Below are 18,454 nucleotides of genomic sequence, written 5' to 3' on the forward strand. Positions count from 1 at the left end.
AAGAGTTAGAAGAGATAGAGGCCAAGCAACACTGTTCAGAAGGGAAGTTGTGGTAGGCCTGAATCAGCAGAGGAGCACAGTGGGTTGGAAATAGGAGACATTAGAAAGAGGAAATCTGCATTAATCTGTTACTTCTTGATACAGAAAGCCTGGGAGAGGGAGAGTCAAAAAGGTTCAGAGTTGCTAACTCCAGTCCCTTGTAGGTGGTGGAGCTATTGAAAGCAGTTGGAGAGAGAGAGGGAATATGACAATTCAGTTTTAGATGTTGTGTGCAAAAATCGGGGTACCTGGGACCCTTAAAACACAGCCTGTGGAGAAGCATTTTCAAAGGCGTCAGGGCGTGCCTCCGCTTTGTTACAGTCCCTATCCAGGGGCTTTGGGAGTTTGTCCTGGGAATCTCGAGCATGTCCCAAGGTTCCTTTCTCTGTTTATATCATTTAGCAGGGAAAGGATTGTTAATGACTAATCTCTGTCCATGAGGCACAGAGCCAAGGCAGAGATGCTGCTGCTAGGCGGGAAGGCCGCCTGTGACTGGCCCCGGCTCCTGCTGGAACTCCCTCCTCCTCACCCCACTGTCTCCTGGACTTGCCCCAATGCAAAATCAGATCCTGAGCATTTGTAGCAAAACCACTGCATTTTGGAGAGGAAGATTGGACTCAGAATCCTCCCAGGGCTTTGAAAGTTCACCTCCAGCCTAAGACAATCTCAGTGAGTACCTGATTCCTCTGGGTGTGGGGTATCCATCCCAAAACAGCAGAGGGGACGTTGTCATTGAAAGTTTCTCTTTAGCATCAGTAAGTTTGGTCAATGAATGAATTCTCAGTTGGTAGAATTTGATGTGAGATCATGATGGTTTCTAAAAAAGAAAAAAAAATTCTTCAAAACAAAGAAGCAGAAGTCAATGGGTAGTACTTTATTAAAAAGTAAATTGCTTTTCTTACTGAAAAATTATTTTGGAATATCTTTTCAACATTGTGATCACCCAAGAGAATCACTGGAGACTGTAAATTTCAGAAGTGTCTCTGTTCTGATTCTGTAGGCAATCTCGTCTGTATAATGTGCTGTGATTTATCAAATCTTAATGCAAGTTGGGGAATATTACTAATGTCAGAAGATTTCAGATCTAGGACTTGAATGATATTTAAGTTATGCTTGACTGAAAGTTTTTCCTAGGAGAAGAGTAGGTTTCAAAAGCTTTCTGTTTTGAGTCCTACTGCAAACTTTTCTATTGGTTTCCATTTCTCATATTAGTATCAGATGGAAATATTAAAATAAGATGGAAAATATTAGGAAGAACTTTATTACTAAAATTCTCCAAGGTCTGAATCTGCAGATAAAGCATCTCCTTCTCTACATGCTGCCATAGGGAATTAGGCAACTATGAGCGAAGCCTGGGTCATATTTCTCTCAACTGAGTTTTTGTTTAGAAGGGAGGGGCTGGGGAAAGGGATGCAAAAGACTCATGCTGAATCCTTGGTCTGAGAAACTCACCTGAGCTTTAAAGAAATCTGATGATGTCACTGATGCGGCCTTAGAACCACCTCAGCAGTATCAACAAGGGGAATAGAGACAGCTAATACCAGGTTTTTAGTGTGATTTTTATAAAATGATAGACACCTTTGTCTCTGAGTCTCCCCCGCCCTCCAAATTGTGGACCTGTGCCATTTGCACCGTGGACTTTTCTGTTTTGCTGAGAATGTTGCAATATGGCTGATGCAACTCAAGTTAGCTGATAAAATACTGGCCAGGGATGATGCTTTCATCCTGAGACCCTTCATCAGGATTTGCAGCATTGTTTTGCACCACACACCTCTGCCCTCTCCCCACCAGTTGGAGAAGCAAAGTAATGTAATCCCTGTCCTTCTTTTTATTTCCACACCTCCAAAATCTGGCCACATGGTGGTGGAACACCCAGTCGTTGTATTTGGAAGTAAAAGAAAAGAACTTTGTACGCAAGAGTGTATACCAACATATCAGAGGCTTTGTCTAAATTGCCTGTTTCCTTCTCACAATATTCCTGAATGGAAGTTCTTATACTCATTTTACTGATGAGAAAACTGAGGCTCAAAGGGAACAAGTCACCTGTCTGCAATCACACAGTTAGGAAGTAACAGGACGGGCAAGTCTTTTTAACTCAGAAGGTCTCTTCTTGCTACCTTGGTATTGTTGGAGGTTGGGAGAATTTGAAATCTGGAATGATGAGAGGAAAGCAGGTGGACCAGACCACAAATGTTTCATCTTGACAGGGGTGATTTGTTAAGACCTAGCACAACTGTGAAGATTACTAAAAATTCTTAGGGCATTTTCTAATAACTACGCTCAAGCAGGGCAAGTGGAAAGTTATTAGCACTACTTGCTTTAACCCAAAGGTCAGTCTAGGAGAGCTGACTGGACACCTCAGTTATTGTCATCTTAATTAAAGATTCAGTGAACCCTCCCTGGTGTTGTGATCAGGGACTTTCAAAAGGCACTCAGAACTGCTGTGTTTCACAGAAACCTCAGGTTATGAACACCAGGAGAATACATATCACCTTGTGATAGGTTTTCAGAGACTTGCATTGTCATTAGGTTTGTGGATAAAGAAAAGAATGAAGGTTCATGTTCTTTTCTTGATAGGGAGTGTTTTCCCTTCATTTTGTTCAGTCCCATTTTTCTCTTAAATCTTAGCAACATACGTCATGAAGGGGCTAAAAGAAATGGGAACAGTGTTTTTCTTCCCAGGTATTTCTTGTTGCTGTTATGTTTTCTACCGGTGGAAATGTACGAGGCATCACTCTATGTATCCTCAGTCACCCAGCTGCAGGGGAGGCAAAAGTCATCAGTACCTAAAAATATCCACCCTCCTCTCTTCTCCTACCTCTCTGTTCTTTCATCCCAATCTGCAGTCCCCTAGACCCCTTGCCCTCCACAGTGAGTTATTTTCTCCTTTAGTTTGCCCCTTTCCAATCTGGGCAATGAAGGCATGTCTGCTCTTCTTTTTCTCTTCTTTGCACACTTGTTTCATTTCAATGCCAACATAATGCAGCTTGATTGCCAAGGGAAGTATTGTATAAGAAAGAAAGTATTGTACCGGAAAAATATGTTTTCTCTTTGTTAGCTCTAAGAATGACAACAGAGTTCTGGTGACCAAAATTAATAGGTGTAAATATAAATTTTTATTAATTTTAATTTTTCTGGATAAAAGTCCAAATAAAGCTTTGATATTTCAGTTCCTATTTTAAATAGAAGCAGTGCTAGAGTGAACATTCTTGAGTACCTGTACAGTTTTATCCAGGGAAGATACCTAAGAATTAGAATTGTACTTTTATTTTTCAGAATATACTGCTAAAGAGTCCTTCAAAAAGACATAACAACTATGCCCCCACTAGCAGTGTGTGAGAATGTGTATTTCCACACATCTTCTTCAACTTTTAGTATTATTAGACAAAAAAGCGTTGATAATTCAATGGTGGAAATGGTATCTAGTTGTATTAGTTTGCATTCTTCTAATTAATAACTAGCTTCAGATGTTTTTGTATGTTCATCAACCACTTGTATTTCCCTTTTGGTGAATTTCCTCTTTGTATCCTTTGCCAGTTTCTTCCTTGAGTTGTTTATCTTTTCTGTTTTTATTTACAGAAGTTATTAATATATTGTTTATACTAATTTTTGGCCATTATTTATGTGGTAAACATTTTCTCCCAGTTTATTTCATATATTTAGCTTTGTTTATGGTGTCTTGATTTCTGTCTTCTTGATTTTAATGTAGTCAAATTGATTCTTTTCCTATTTGTTTCTTGTTCAATAAGTCTTTTTTTTCAATGTTTATGAATTTAATAAAGATCACAAATGTGTTTTTATCCCAATAATGTTTATCATTTTAAAAGTCTTTAATCCACCTGAGACTTAAAATGATACAAGATAGGACTTTTTAATTTTTTGCCCCAAAGGAATCATCATTTTTCTGGCTATTGGGTCTTGAATAGGCCACCTTTCTCCACTGGTTTGAGCTGAGTCCACTCACTACAGCATGAGGACAATATATGGCTGCTTAGAAGACAGCCTGCTGTTTTCCTCCTATGGCCATCCCCTCTGCATGCCTTCTGCTTAGTTTAGTGCCTACTTCTTAGAGATTAAATTCACGAACCAGCCCCCCACCCTCAAAAAGACTTCCTTTTTCTCCTAGTCACATCCATGCTTAACGTCAGTCAGACTCCCACTTAGAATGAATTTGAACTCCTTATCATAGTCAACAGGCCATAGAGAGGTGCTTACTCTCAGACCTCATCTCCTGCACTGCCCCTTTGCTTACTCATCTCCAACCTCACTGGGCTTTCGCTGTTCGTCCAGCACCCAAGCCAAGGTCCTTAGCACTTGCTGAGCGCTCTGCCTGGACTTATTTCCCCCTTTTTTGGCTTACTTCTTCCTGTCCTCCACATCTCAGTTCAAACGTCCACTCTCTAGAGAGCTTTTCTAGGATCACCCTCTCTAAAATAGTGCCCAGTTCCCAGGTGGCGCTCGTGGTAAAGAACCTGTCTGCCAGTGCAGGAGATCTGAGAGATTCAGGTTCTCTCCCTGAGATGTGGAAGATCCCCTGGAGGAGGGCATGGCAACCACTCTAGTATTCTTGCCTGGAGAATCCCTGGTGGCCTACAGTCCATGGGGTCGCAAAGAGTCAGACATGACTTAATGACTTAGCATGCATGCATGCACACCACTTTATCCCTTATCTCCTTTATTTTCTTGTTATCATCACTGGAAACCTTACTACTTGTTTACTTGCAAATTATCAGGATTTATTTTTTTATTCTGTTTCATCCATCATTCTATTTCCAAGACCGAGATCAAAACCTCATACCTGGTGAACAATTAATGAATACAGAATGAGTGAAGCCTTTGCTTGTGCTCCTGAAGGGACTCGTCCTTACCTCTATTATAGCAGTCCCCATACCATTTTGATTGGGTTGTTGTCCTTATCTGACTTTCCCACTAAGCCTCTTGAAGGATCATGATTTTTGTTTTTTCCCGTATCTGTTCAGTGCCTGACACAGAGTCAATAAATGTATATTGAATGAATAAATATGTGAGTGAATGAATTCCCTTGGCATTGATATTGGAAGTGGACATTGAAATGCCACTTTAAAAGAGAAAATGTAGTATTTTTAAGCAAGGGATCTCTTTTTTAGACCCAGCAAAATAAAAGACAACATGCCATACTGTTCATTTTGGGAGACTGTATCAGTTATCTAGTACTATATAACAAGCTACTGCACAACTTAATGGCTTAAGAAGATAATAACTTATTATTTCTTATAATTTTGTGAGCTGACTAGGTGGCTGTTTGCTGGTTTTTCCTGAGCTCAATCAGGTAACATATCAACTGGAGGGTCAACTAGGTCTCATTCTCATGGCTGGGGCCTTGATGAAGACTGTTGACTGGGATAATTGAAATGACCCAGTGTCATTGCCCTGGAGCATTTCATTCCTGGCTTCTTCATGGCATGGGGTCTCAGGACAACATCCCAAGAGGATGAAAGGGGAAGTAACAAGGTTCTCTTGAGGTTTACCTTCAGAAGTACAACAATTCTGTCGGTCAGAGCAAGTCATCAAAACAGCTCATTCATTGGTGGGGCTTTACTTATTTCTAAGGATTGCAGAGTTAGCTTTTGGTTTAGGATGGCATTGCTCTCCTGACACCTCTTTGCTAAAGCACTTTGTGGATTTCTTATTAGTCTTTTGGGGACTTACTCCATGCCTGAAAACATACCTCCATAATTTTTTGAGACAAACTTCTTTCTACTTTGGACACGTCAAGCTACTATGAAATAATGTTGTGAGATAATGCCCTGGAATTCTTAGAAGCTCTTTTACCTGGATGTGAGGGTCTCTTAGGCACCTCCTTATGTTTTTTGAGCTCTCAGCAAAGGATCTTATAGCCACATCCATGATTTGATATTTACTGTGGAATCATTTATTTTGAGACTCTTATATCATATGGAAGAACAAAAGTGTACAATAGTCTTGTTTATCAATCCAGCACATCCTGGACCTCTCACATGCTAAGTTGCTTCAGTTGTATTTGACTCTCTGTGACCCTATGGACTATAGCCTGCTAGGCTTCTCTGTCCATAGGATTCCCCAGGCCAGAATACCGGCATGGATAGCCATGCCTGCCTTCAGGATGTCTTCCCGACCCAAGGATCGAACCTGGGTCTCCTACACTGGCAGGCAGATTCTTTACCACTGAGCCACCAGGGAAGCCCCAAATGCTGTACTGTGCTGTCACTTCAAATCCTGCTTAAAACGAATAGCTCCTTCCTAACTCATCTCTGTCTTCATGTACCTATCATTCACAGCTAAAAACACCTCTTGACACCTTCACCTTACTATTTGGAGTTCTCCTTAATCCCAAAGGGATCCACAGAGGTACTTGGAGGTCAGTGGGGAAAAGGCTCTGCCACTCCTGAAACCAAACCAGAGCGAAACAAACAAAAACCCACAGGTTCATTAGGAAACTGTGTATCTTCCAAGTTGAACAGTTTTGCCTGTGTGTGTGTGTGTGTGTGCGTGTGTGTGTGTGTGAGTGTGTGTGAGAGAGAGAGGGAGAGACTGCAAAATATGACCTATTCATTTTTCAACTTCCTATAGTAATTCCTCCCCACTCTTCCGATTTCTACCAGTTTCCCCACTGCCCTTTCAGGCTCTGTCCACCTCCCAATCCCAAAGCCAGAGCCATTTGTTTAGCCTCTTAAAAAAAAAAAAATCCTCCTTCTAAGTACCGGTTCTATAGCAGTTATTTATTTCTTTGTAACAACTACCCCAAAGCTTAGTGACTTAATTCCCACATTTCTGTGAGTCAGAGGAGCAGTTCCTCTCATAGTTTTGCCTGGGCTCACTCAAGTGACTTTTTCTGATAGACAATCAGATGAAACAGAAGGTCCAAGATGGCCTCACACAGGTCTGGTGTCCTGGTGTGACTGTCAAGTGTGACAGCTTGGATAGCTGAGTTCTGTCTCCGTTAGGTTTTATATCTGGGGCATCTACAAATAATGTGACAGTTTCCCGGCAGCATTCTTAGACTAAGGGAACAGAAGCGTCAATGCCTCTTAAGGGCAAGCTCAGAAGTCTCAAAACATCACTTCCACCATTCTACTGATCAAGGAAGTTACCAGACCAGTTCAGGTTCAAGGGCTGTGGAAATAGCCTTCACCTATTGATGTGTAGTGGCAAGCCCTCATTGCAAAAGAGCATATGGAATGTGAGAGGCCGAGGTGGCCACTTTTACAAATAACGAATGATTTATATAAATAATAGGTGGGATGAGGTGGGAAGTGGGAGGGAGTTTCAAGAGAGGGGCCATACGTATACCTATGGCTGATTCATGCTGATATATGGCAGGCAGAAACCAACATAGTAGTATAAAGCAATTATCCTCTAATTACAAATAAATTGATTTAAAAAGTAATAGTCATAAAATTTCAGAAGATCTAATGAATTATTTGAAAAGAAGAAGACAAGTCAGTCATGGAGAAAGCGTAACTTTCTCCATCATCTTGACCATTTTGACTATAGCAGATAATGGGAAGAAACTCCCCTGACTATTAAGAATGAACGTTGCTGCTGCTGCTAATAAGTCGTGTCAGCCGTGTCCAACTCTGTGCGACCCCATAGACGGCAGCCCGCCAGGCTCCCCTATCCCTGGGATTCTCCAAGTAAGAACACTGGAGTGGGTTGCCATTTCCTTCTCCAATGCATGAAAGTGAAAAGTAAAAGTGAAGTCACTTAGTCGTGTCTGACTCTTCTCGACCCCATGGACTGCAGCCTACTGAATGAATGTTAAGTAGACCAAAAACTATTCCTGGTAGCTCTCAAGGAAGAGAAATTAACTAAGTAAGCTTTGGGAGGATGATTAAAATTATTTCCTGGGGTGGTCAGTCCATGTATAAAATGTAGGGGATCATTGCTTAAGAGATTTCCAACAAGAATGGATTTTTGCACCACTAATTAGGACTACATTGTGGGGAAGCAGCCTTAGTTGTCAGGTTTTTTGTGTGACTGAAAAAAAAGTCCTTCTTCAGCTCTTGCATGTGTTGTTATCCTACACCTGTATTTACTGTTGATTCTGTGGCCAAAATAAGACTGATTCTAAAAATGGTTATCTGATGAGATATATTATTCATTTATTGTTTATGTGTTTAGTTCACTTATTCATCTGCTCATCCGTCAACAAATAATTAATTGTGTATCTAATGTGTACTTGGCCACAGGCTGGGGACTGGAGATCCAGAGTGAGCTCTCCTAGAGCTGATGGTCCAGTAGGGGTGTGTGTGAGCATGCGTGCTAAGTTGCTTCAGTCATGTCTGCCTGTTTGCAACCCTAGGGACAGTAGCCCGCCAGGCTCCTCTGTCCATGGGGTTCCCCAGGCAAGAATATTGGAGTGGTTGTCATGCCCTCCTCCAGGAAGAGGATCTTCTCTACCCAGGGATCAAACCCAAATCTCTTCCAGCTCCTGCATTGGTAGGCAGGCTCTTTACCACTAGTACCACCTGGGAAGCCCCCAGTGGGGCGACCGACAGCCAAATCACCACCAAAACAAAGGGAGGATAACAACTGGATGCATGCTCCAAGAGGTACCCAGTGCTATGATAGTTTGCTGGAGATCAGTCCTGGTCAAGGTTGAAAAGGAGGCCTAGAACTAGAATAAGACAAATGAGATGCTTAGGGTACAAAATTTAGAGTCCTGACTCTCAAGTTCATGGCCCTGGGGGCCTTTATTCCAGGTGCCTCTTTTACACTTAGTTGAAAATAAAGGTCAGCCACTCTTTGAGCCCTATTGTATAACCTCCAAAGCACAGAAGCTCAGAAGTAGAGGTCTGGTTGACTCAAAAATATTTTTATTGTACAGCACCTGAAGGAAGTGTACCTTTACATGGTGACTTTATTTTTTATTGTTTAAAAACGTATTTATTTTTTGTTTATTTATCTATTTGACTGTGCTGAGTCTTAGCTGTGGCATGCAGGATCTTTATTTGTGACGTACAACTCTTTGTTGCAGCATGTGGGATCTAGTTCCTTGATCAGGGATTGAACCCAGGCCCTCTGTATTGGGAGCTCAGAGTCTTAGCCACTGGATCACCAGGAAGTCCCTAAATGAAGACTTTAGAAACAGCAAAGAAGTTTGAAAAGAGGCAAAATAATATGACAGGCAAACTTTGTAGAGGCTTACTTAATTGTGCATATAAACAGCTTATGTTGAAATGTTTTAGGCAGAACTGACCTTGCAGAAGTGCCAGATCACCCTCACTGAGCACTGGTGAGTAGTTAATGACAGTCTCAGTGGGAGAGTTGCATGAGAAAACATGAATTTAGAGTTAGATGGTGGGTTTACATCCCCACTCTGGTTCTTACAAGTGGCGTGACCTTGGAAAGTTTGCTTAATCTCTTTGAGCTTCAGTTTTCTCATTTATTAAGTGTATATATTATTACCTACTTGGTTTATTACAGATCAAATGAGATAACATAGCATGAAAGCTGCCGCATAATAAGTACTCATAAAATAGTAGATATTATTTTAATCTATTTTCACAAAAGATGTAAAGGTTACTGTGATAGCAATAAAGGTCATCCAGTTCTTACAGAGCACTACTCTCAGAATAATGTGATCACAATGGCCACACATTGTCCTTTAAATCTCAACTTCGGAAAGGATCTATTCTCTTTTCCCTTTTTTTCCCCATGAGAACTGTTTGGTTTTTTGTTTGTTTGTTTTTTTCTTAAAAACTTTTTATTTTGTGTTAGAGCATAGTCAGTTAACAATGTTGTGGTCATTTCAGTTGAACAGTAAAGGGACTCTAACCATACATCTACAAGTATCCATTCTGCCCCAAATGGAAAGGATTTGTTTTTCTAAGTCTGTATTTTGGCCCTCGAAAGAATTACTTTGGTTTGATCACTTCTGGGAAAACCAAATCCCCTGTGAGATAAAACCTTTTCTTCTAGAACTCCTTTCTCTTTTCTCTTAGGAACATTCTTCCAGCCTTGGGCTGAATCCAGGACTTCTGCTGAGCATGAAATCATAATGGCTAGAAAAAGTTTATTTTTTATTGCCCTTTATGAATGAACTACATAGATATCCCACAAAGTGTATGCTTTACCACCAGCAACTGGGTTTATCTGAGAAAAATGTCACTGAGAAGGGTGATGTTAGGTGTGGAGAGTTCATGGGGAACCAGCACAAGAAACTGTTTTTTTATCTTCATATTCTGAGAGCTGAGATTCTTCTAAATCAGAGTCAAGGCCGTTTAATTGGAGCAAGGTCTTTCCAAGGTCTCTTCCAAATGGTTTGTGCTAAATCAGAGAAGCTCCATCCACCATGAACTCCCTGTGACACACACTATCTAAACAAGTACAAACCGATAACCAGAAAGTAGGAGTCCAAGCTGCCAGTCACTCTGTGTCTTATCACTTTAAAAACAAATAGTGCTTACCACTTCTGAAATGATTCCTGGGTCCTTAAGTTAAGGTTTACATTACATCATAGTACAAATAAACATAAAGTAAAATAAACATTTTGTCCCTGCTTCCACCAGTACCAAAGTCTTAAACTTTGTATCATCAGCCTGCTTTCTCTTCTTCCTCCTCCTCTTTGTAAACTGTACTCAAGTCACTTCCTTTCCATCTTTACAGAAACCACCCTGCTTTGCACCTAATCATCTCACTTCCGGAATGAGAATTTCCTGAATTTTTCTTCTTTCACTGCTTATTCCCCTGTCCCACTTTCTCATAAGAGTAATCTTCTTGAACGTAGATTTTATTGTGCCATCAAAATTTCCAATAGCACCTCGTTGACCACAGTTAAACGTCCCCAACATTTTATAGTTAGGAATTACTTCCTCCTCAAAGCCTCAAGAATGTGTGTGTGTGTGTGTGTGTGTGTTTGTATGTTTAAGAGTGTGTAAGAGAGAATCTCTGTATGAGTTTGCATATCTTTATAGATGAAGAAGTTCTTCACATATATAATTTCATTCATGGTTTTTAATTATGAAATATTTCCAACATGGAGAACATTGAATAATATCATCAGCTTTCTTGTATTTAACCCCTAGCTTAAGGGGAGAATTAAAGATGCTTTGAAATTCCCTATGTATCCATCCAGTCATTCTGACCACATCCTGAATGTGCATTCAACACTTCCAGGCTTGTCTCTACAGGTTACACAGGGATCAGGAACTTTTTCTATAGAGACCAGAGAGTGAATATTTTAGGCTTTGCAGACCACGTGCAATTGTGTTGCAACTACTTAAACTCTGTCACTGTGGTGTGAAAACAGCCATAGGCAATATGTAAACAAAAAGGCATGTTTAGTTCTGGGCAAGCTAGATTTGGCCTGGGGATCATATTTGCTGACCCTTGCATTAGGATATCAGGATTAATATATAGCATTGTTTTGCATATCTTTAAACGTACATACACTATATCAAACCGCATGTATTACTTTGCAACCTGATTCTTTTCCTCAATATGAAGTTACTCAGTTTATCCATATGAACACTTAGTCCATTCATTTAAATGCTGTATAACACTTACAAATATACTTATAGCACTATGCATATACTATTTCTTTATTGTACTCATTCTCTCGTTAATGGACATTTATTAATGTTTCCAGTTTTATTTATTTTTTTACTGTTGGAAACAATGCAGTCAAATTTGTGCCTGTCACTTTCTCTATATATGGACATTTATGAAAGATTGCCTTATAATCTTTATTTCAGTTCTATCATTTAGATTTTTAAACATTCAACTGAGGGTGTATAATGGGGCACAGTGTTAAGTGAATAGTTGCAGGTTATGGATGAAGCTATGAAAGGTCAGCACTGGTTCTCCATTCTCGTCTCCTTCTTTTTCTTTTTTTGATCGCTGGGTCAGGAAGATCTCCTGGTGGAGGAAATGGCAACCCACTCCAACATTCTTGCCTGAAGAATCCCATGAAAAGAGGAGCCTGGTAGGCTACAGGCCACAGGGTCACAAGGCGTCAGACGTGACTGAATGACTGAACACACACGCACGTAGTTGATTTACAGTGTTGTGTTAATGTCTTCTCTATAGCAAAGTGACTCAGTTATACACACATACATATACACATGTTCAATATGTTCTTTTTCATATTCTTTTCCATTATGGTTTGTCACAGGATATTGAATACAGTTCACTGTGTTATACAATGAAGTTAAAGTCGCTCAGTCATGTCCAACTCCTTGCAACCCCATGAACTATACAGTCCATGGAATTCTCCAGGCCAGAAGACTGGAGTGGGTAGCCTTTTCCTTCTCCAGGGGATCTTTTCAACCTAGGGATTGAACCCAGGTCTCCTGCATTGCAGGCAGATTCTTTACCAGCTGAGCCACAAGGAAAGCCTGTGTATACAGTAGGACCTGTTGTTTTTCCCTCCTGTATATAATAGTTTCTCTCTGCTAATTCAAAACTCCTATTCCTTCCCTCCTCATTCTAATCTTCTCATGTTTCATCCCTCTTGACGTCTGTCTTGGACCACAGATATTATTTCTGTGTATGCATAACTCTGCTAGCTGTGAGAGGGAATACAGAAGGAGCATAGCTATGGTTCCTGCCTGCTAGGAGTTTACAATATAGTGGAGAAGACGACAGATGAAGTTAAATCATTAATGACCACATGAAGCAGGGAAGATAAATGATAGGAGATGCATTCTTGGAGAAGTTGGGACATACATGAAAGAAAATCTACAAAATTGAGAGTTATAAAAGCATGTTTGAATAAATGAAGCCACAACTTGCCCCTGAAAGACAAAACTGACTATTACAAAGATATAAATCTCCCTACCTTAAATATATAGGTTTGGTACCATATCAAACTCTCAAAGAAACTTTTCTTAAAGAATGTATACAAGATGTGATAATTTATCATAGAAAGTAAGAAGGTAAGAATATCTTAGAAAAGGTTGAAAACAAATGAACAATAATAGGAAAGGATGATCTTGATGCAGATGTAACTATATGATCAATGGGAAACTAAATTCAGTCTCAATAAAAGAAAAATTATAAATCAATGAGAAAGGAAAAAAGTAGTCAGCAAGCAATTCTCAGAAAAATCACCCTGTACCAAAAACTAAAACTAAAAAGCTTTTAAAAAATCTAATATATTTAACTACATACAGTGCAAATCTTTTCAAGTAAAGATATTTAAAAGACAAATGGAAATGTTTGTAATAAATATATCAGAATGCTAGTACACTCAATATACAAAGAACTCCTCTAAATCAATAAAAAAAGAAAACTTCCATAGAAAGGTGCAAAGGACATAAAAAATATCTATCACATACAGACAATAAAGATATAAAATAAATTTCTTTTCAATTTCCTCATATTCAAGGAAATATAATTCAATACAGTGAGATAGGATTTGTCACTGGCAAATTAGAAAAGAATGTTTGAAGTGGGAGTAAGTAATGCCATTGAAGGTGTGATGAGACAGACACCCAGATCCACTGCTGGTACGAGTGTAAATTGGAGCAAAATTATAAAATGTCACTTAGCATTTTGTAAATACTTTTCTCTATTGTCTGAATTTTCGGCAATGACCTCTTTATTTTAAAAATGCTTTCATTTGAAAAATAAATTGTAACAGCTTTTCAGGAAAATAGTGCATGAAGGTAGAGAAGGTATTTTTCTTTATCTGCTGCGATTCCAAACTTAATGTTTTGTATGTTGATACATACATGAATTCACCTGAATAGAAAGGATGGCTCTCTGTTAGCAGGGATTTTATTACTAACTTCAGAGATGCTTAGGTGCTCTCTCTGCAGTTGTTCAAAGTTCATTATTTAACCAGAACCTTCACCTGCATTTCTAAGAAGGTGTTCTTCCCTTGATGTGTGTGCTTTGCCAGTGCTGGCTCTGGCTGTTACCCGATAGTGCCGTCTTCCTTTCTCATCTGCATGCTCTTTCCTCCACACCAGATGGGTGTCTCCACTTGTGCTCTGGAACACAGAGGGTGAGCCACCCTATTTGTAGAGAAAGTCTACTAAGCACCAATTATTAATAGCTAGTAAAAAACTTAATCCGGAAAAAAATTTGTCTAAACATTTAAAAAATTGAATCCATTAGAAAATTTTTAAATCCAAATTTGTATACAAAACTTAGTTATAGAAAATATGATAGAATATTCAGTAATAGACATTCAACCATATGTTAGGATAAAATTCTTCAGTGTAGTGGAATGCAATAGGAACTCAAAAAAGCACAGGGATGATTAAACTTTTTTCCCAAAATTTAAAGAACATTTCCTTATATTTCTTAGAATGATGAAGAAGATTATTAAGTTGCTGTGGTATTTAGATTTAATTGAGAGAGATTTAAGCAATGTAATAACATGTAAAAATGTCAATTTTTGCAATATATCAGCAATTACAGTTTTTGAACTAGTTTATTTTTTGGTAAAAAACTTTAGATGCCAACCTAAAAATGTGTTGCGGGAATGTATTGTTTTTTAAAACTTCATTTTTGGGGGGTAAACAAGCAAAATTCAAAGATCACTTAGGTAGAGAATATTCATTTTCTTATTCTCAACCTATAAAAGGATTCTTTGTATGGAAGGGAGAAATCAAGGAGGAAAAAAGACTCCAGAGCTACAATCTTTCTTACATCTTCCAGGGAGTTATTTTCCTATTGTGAAGCAATTCCTGCAAAGAAAGGGAAGAGTATTAGAGAAAGGAAGACAGAGATGTAACCCTCATTAAAGAAATAACATATGTGAAAACATTTGCCAAGTACTTCAGATGTAGTTTTTGTTGTTTGGTCTCTCAGTTGTGTCTGGCTCTTTGTGACCCCATGAACTGCAGCACACCAGGCTTCCCTGTCCTTCACTATCTCCCAGAGTTTGCTCAAACTCATGTCCATTTAGTTGATGATTCCATCGAACCATCTTATCTTCTGTCACCCACTTTTCCTCCTGCCCTCAATCTTTCCCAGCATCAGGGTCTTTTCAAATGAGTCAGCTCTTTGCATAAGTGGCTGAAGTATTGGAGCTTCAACTGCAGGGTCAGTCCTTCCAATAAATATTCAGGGTTAATTTTCTTTAGGATTGGCTGGTTTGATCTTGCTGTCCAAGGGACTCTCAAGAGTCTTCTCCAGCACCACAGTTTGAAAGTATAATTTCTTTGGCACTCAGTCTTCTTTATGGTCCAGCTCTCACATCCATACATGACTACTGGAAAAACCATAGCTTTGATAATATGGACCTTTGTCGTACACAGAAGGTGCTCATTAAATCACAGAGCAATTAAGACTAAAGCTGCCAAACCCAGGAAGGATCTGTCAAGAGGCCAGGAAGAGTCTACTATCATGATATGTATAAAATTAGGTGAGGTCACATCCCCAAGGTACTCATTATAGTTATTCATAGTTTACTATGATATTACTTGGATTAAATTTTTCTTCTATTCTTTACATAAGGCAGGAGGAATCAATCTTTTCCTACAAAGGGGCTAGATAGTAAATTTTGGTTTTGTGGGTCATACTGCAGGGAAAAAGAAACCATAGATTGTCCAGAAACAAATGAATGTGTCTATGAGCCAATAAAACTTTGTTTATGAACATTTAAATGTGAATTTTGTATAATTTTCATGTCATGAAATTTCTTTCTTCTGAAATTTTCCCAACTATCTGAAAATGTAAAAACCATTCTTAGTTCACAGGCTTTACAAAAACATGTGGTAGGCCAGCTCTGGCCTACAGAAAGTAGCTTGCCAGACTCCAGTTTAAGATATGGGCCCCTTTATGCTAAGAGTGGGTACAGTATGATAAGGATACACAAGAAACCAGGTCTGGTGGCTGGTAAGGGAAAAGGGTGACAGAACTCAAGGAAGACTTATTTTTCAGTGTAGTATTGAATTGCTTGCCATGTGCTTATGTTACCATTTCAAAAATTAGAGTTTCCTTTGTATTAACTCCCTTCAGAAATCATAACCAACAGACCTGATTTGAGCAGACTTGGTCAACTATCTGGATTCTGGGAGATTTTTGTTGTTAGCTAATCAGGGGCTTCCCAGGTGGCTCAGTGATAAAGAATCAGCCTACCAAGGATGAGATGCAAGTTCAGTCCCTGGGTTGGGAAGATCCCCTGGAGAAGGGAAAGGCTATGCACTCCAGTATTCTTGCCTGAGAAATCCCGTGGACAGAGGAGCCTGGAGGGCTATAGTCCATGGGGTCACAAAGAGTCAGATGCAACTGAGCACGCACACACACAGCTAGCTTATAAGTATGAATGTGGTCCCATCGATAGTGACAACTGAACTTTTACTGGTTTATTCCTCAGGACTTATAGCTCCTTATCAAAGCCCTCCTCTCCCTGCAGATGTTTAAGGAATGCCCTGGGGTCTCTTTATGTTTGTTCATAATCAAGTCTACTCTGGCCACTTCTTCCATTACTTTATGTGTTCATGGGGGAAAGCAGTGCCCAACCAGTGGTCACAATTCCTCTGCTGGGCACGTTTCCATGGGTCATGGTGATACCTAGATGGTGTCACTGTTTCACAGATGCCCCAGAAAGGCCCAGAGTCCCCTTGGAGTCAAAGCTCCTGTGACTATGACATGTTGCAGAGTTGTTTGAAGGTGGGGATGGAAGTGAGATGAGCTCTCTCCTCCTTGTTTCATTCTTTTGGAAGTTCTATCTTACAGTTCAGTATTTCTAGACTCATTTTTATTTATAACCCTCTCCCTTCTTACCTGAGTGTCAAGAAGACCTCTTGAATCTAATACAGGTTGGTCAAACACTGTGCCACAGAGAGGATTACACATTCCTTTAAGGACTGAGGTGACGATCATGGTTCCTGGTTCCCTCTGACTTTAGGATGAGTTTTCTCCTACAAGCCCCTTGGCTTATTGGACAGTAGACTTTGGTAGGGTCAGGCCAGTGGTTTACCAGATGGACTCAGGTATGTCTGCGTTCCCACAGTGGACACAGCTAGTATCATTTCTCAGGAGTATCATTTCTCTTGTTTCTTCAACCTCTCTGGTGTATTCTAGATGAGACCTAGTATTGCTTGTCTTTAAAAATTGCCCTCAAAACCACACATTTTCCTCCAACTACTTCCCTATCTTGACTCCTTTTCACACCCCTTTCCTTCCTGACTTCAGGGTGGTGAGAAGGCCTCTTGAATCTAATACAGGTGAGTCCCCTCTAGAGCATCCTCATCTTTGCCTTCATCAGCAGCTTTTAAGACATGTAGTCATCTGTGTATTCCTGCGATTGTTTTTCAATGTCTCTGCTCCTCATTATGCTTGATATAAAAGATTTTGGATGGTATTTTTCCTGTTATTTCATTTTCAAAGATCCAGCACAGAGCTTAGTTCAGAATAACTCTTCAATAAATATTTGTTGAAAACATGAATAAATGACTGCATACAACAAATGTAGTCTGGTGGACTACCTTCAGTTCAGTTCAGTTCAGTTCAGTTCCATCGCTCAGTCGTGTCCGACTCTTTGCAGCCAAATGTCTGCTTGAACTGTCACTTCTGCTTGATCTGGAACATTTTGCTGAGTGAGGAAGAAACAGAGAGCTATGAATAGTAAGGAAGTTCTAATGAAATAAATATTTGCCCAACAAACCCCCTGTATTCTCTTTCTGAGTTGTAAATATAAGTAGGTATCCATAAATGAAATGATTTCTTAGTAAAGACAGGATTAAAAGTTTAAAAATCATCCTCAGAAAACAGCCTTGGAAAAAAGTGTTCTGATAACATACCTTTTCATTATTCGACTTTTTTCATTACTTTTTCAGGGGGGAAGACATATTGGAAGGAAGGAAGGAAGAACTGGAAATAGAGTACAAGTGAGCACCGCATCTCTTGGGTTCTTGGATATACTCTGGACATCTCAGGATGAAACTTCAGACATTTGGGTGAGATTTACCACTTTTTTCCTTCTTGCCATAGCTTCTTTTACCCTAGATTAAATACACGATAAGGTAGACCATGAGAATGAAAATGTAAGCCCCTTAAATTTTCTCTAAAAGGCAAGAATAAAGATCTTGGGTGAACATCTTCTGAATTTTTTATCTGCTAATATGATGTCTACTCAACTTAAGAAAATTCCAAAGAATTTCCTGGTGGTCCAGTTGATTAGACTCTATGCTTTCACTGTTGAGGGTGTGGGTTCAATTGCTGGTTGGTGAACGAAGATCCTATAGGCTGCACAGTACAGCCAAAAAAAGAAAATGAAAAATTCTGGTCGGAAGTGATCTGAAATCATTTTTGTGTCTTGCAAAGACCTGTTCATCTTTAGTGTAAAATTTAAGGTAAATCATTTTTTTCATCCCATTTTTAATCAAGGCTTTTATATTTGTTTCCGTTTTGTCTATACATAAAATAAACATATCCAAAATATCATATCTTGCCCAAATCTACCAAGTGCTCAAACAAATGAAAACAAAAGGTGTTT

At 39.4% G+C, this 18,454-nt stretch overlaps 1 protein-coding gene across 2 annotated transcripts in view; it reads left to right on the forward strand.

Annotated features, from left to right (window-relative positions):
* Positions 1-432: 432 nt before the first annotated feature.
* The window catches only part of NR1H4 (nuclear receptor subfamily 1 group H member 4), an 80,588-nt gene continuing 62,566 nt past the window's right edge, over positions 433-18,454 (forward strand). The window contains exons 1-2 of one of the 2 annotated variants that reach the window (XM_069581057.1): positions 433-708; positions 17,796-17,915. The gene's annotated coding sequence lies outside the window, so the exon portion shown is untranslated. The remainder of the gene's footprint in view (positions 709-17,795; positions 17,916-18,454) is intronic. The other variant, XM_069581056.1, reaches the window with a different exon arrangement.

The sequence above is a fragment of the Ovis canadensis genome, chromosome 3 (genome assembly GCF_042477335.2).
Source record: "Ovis canadensis isolate MfBH-ARS-UI-01 breed Bighorn chromosome 3, ARS-UI_OviCan_v2, whole genome shotgun sequence".
Classification (NCBI taxonomy): Eukaryota; Metazoa; Chordata; class Mammalia; order Artiodactyla; family Bovidae; genus Ovis; species Ovis canadensis.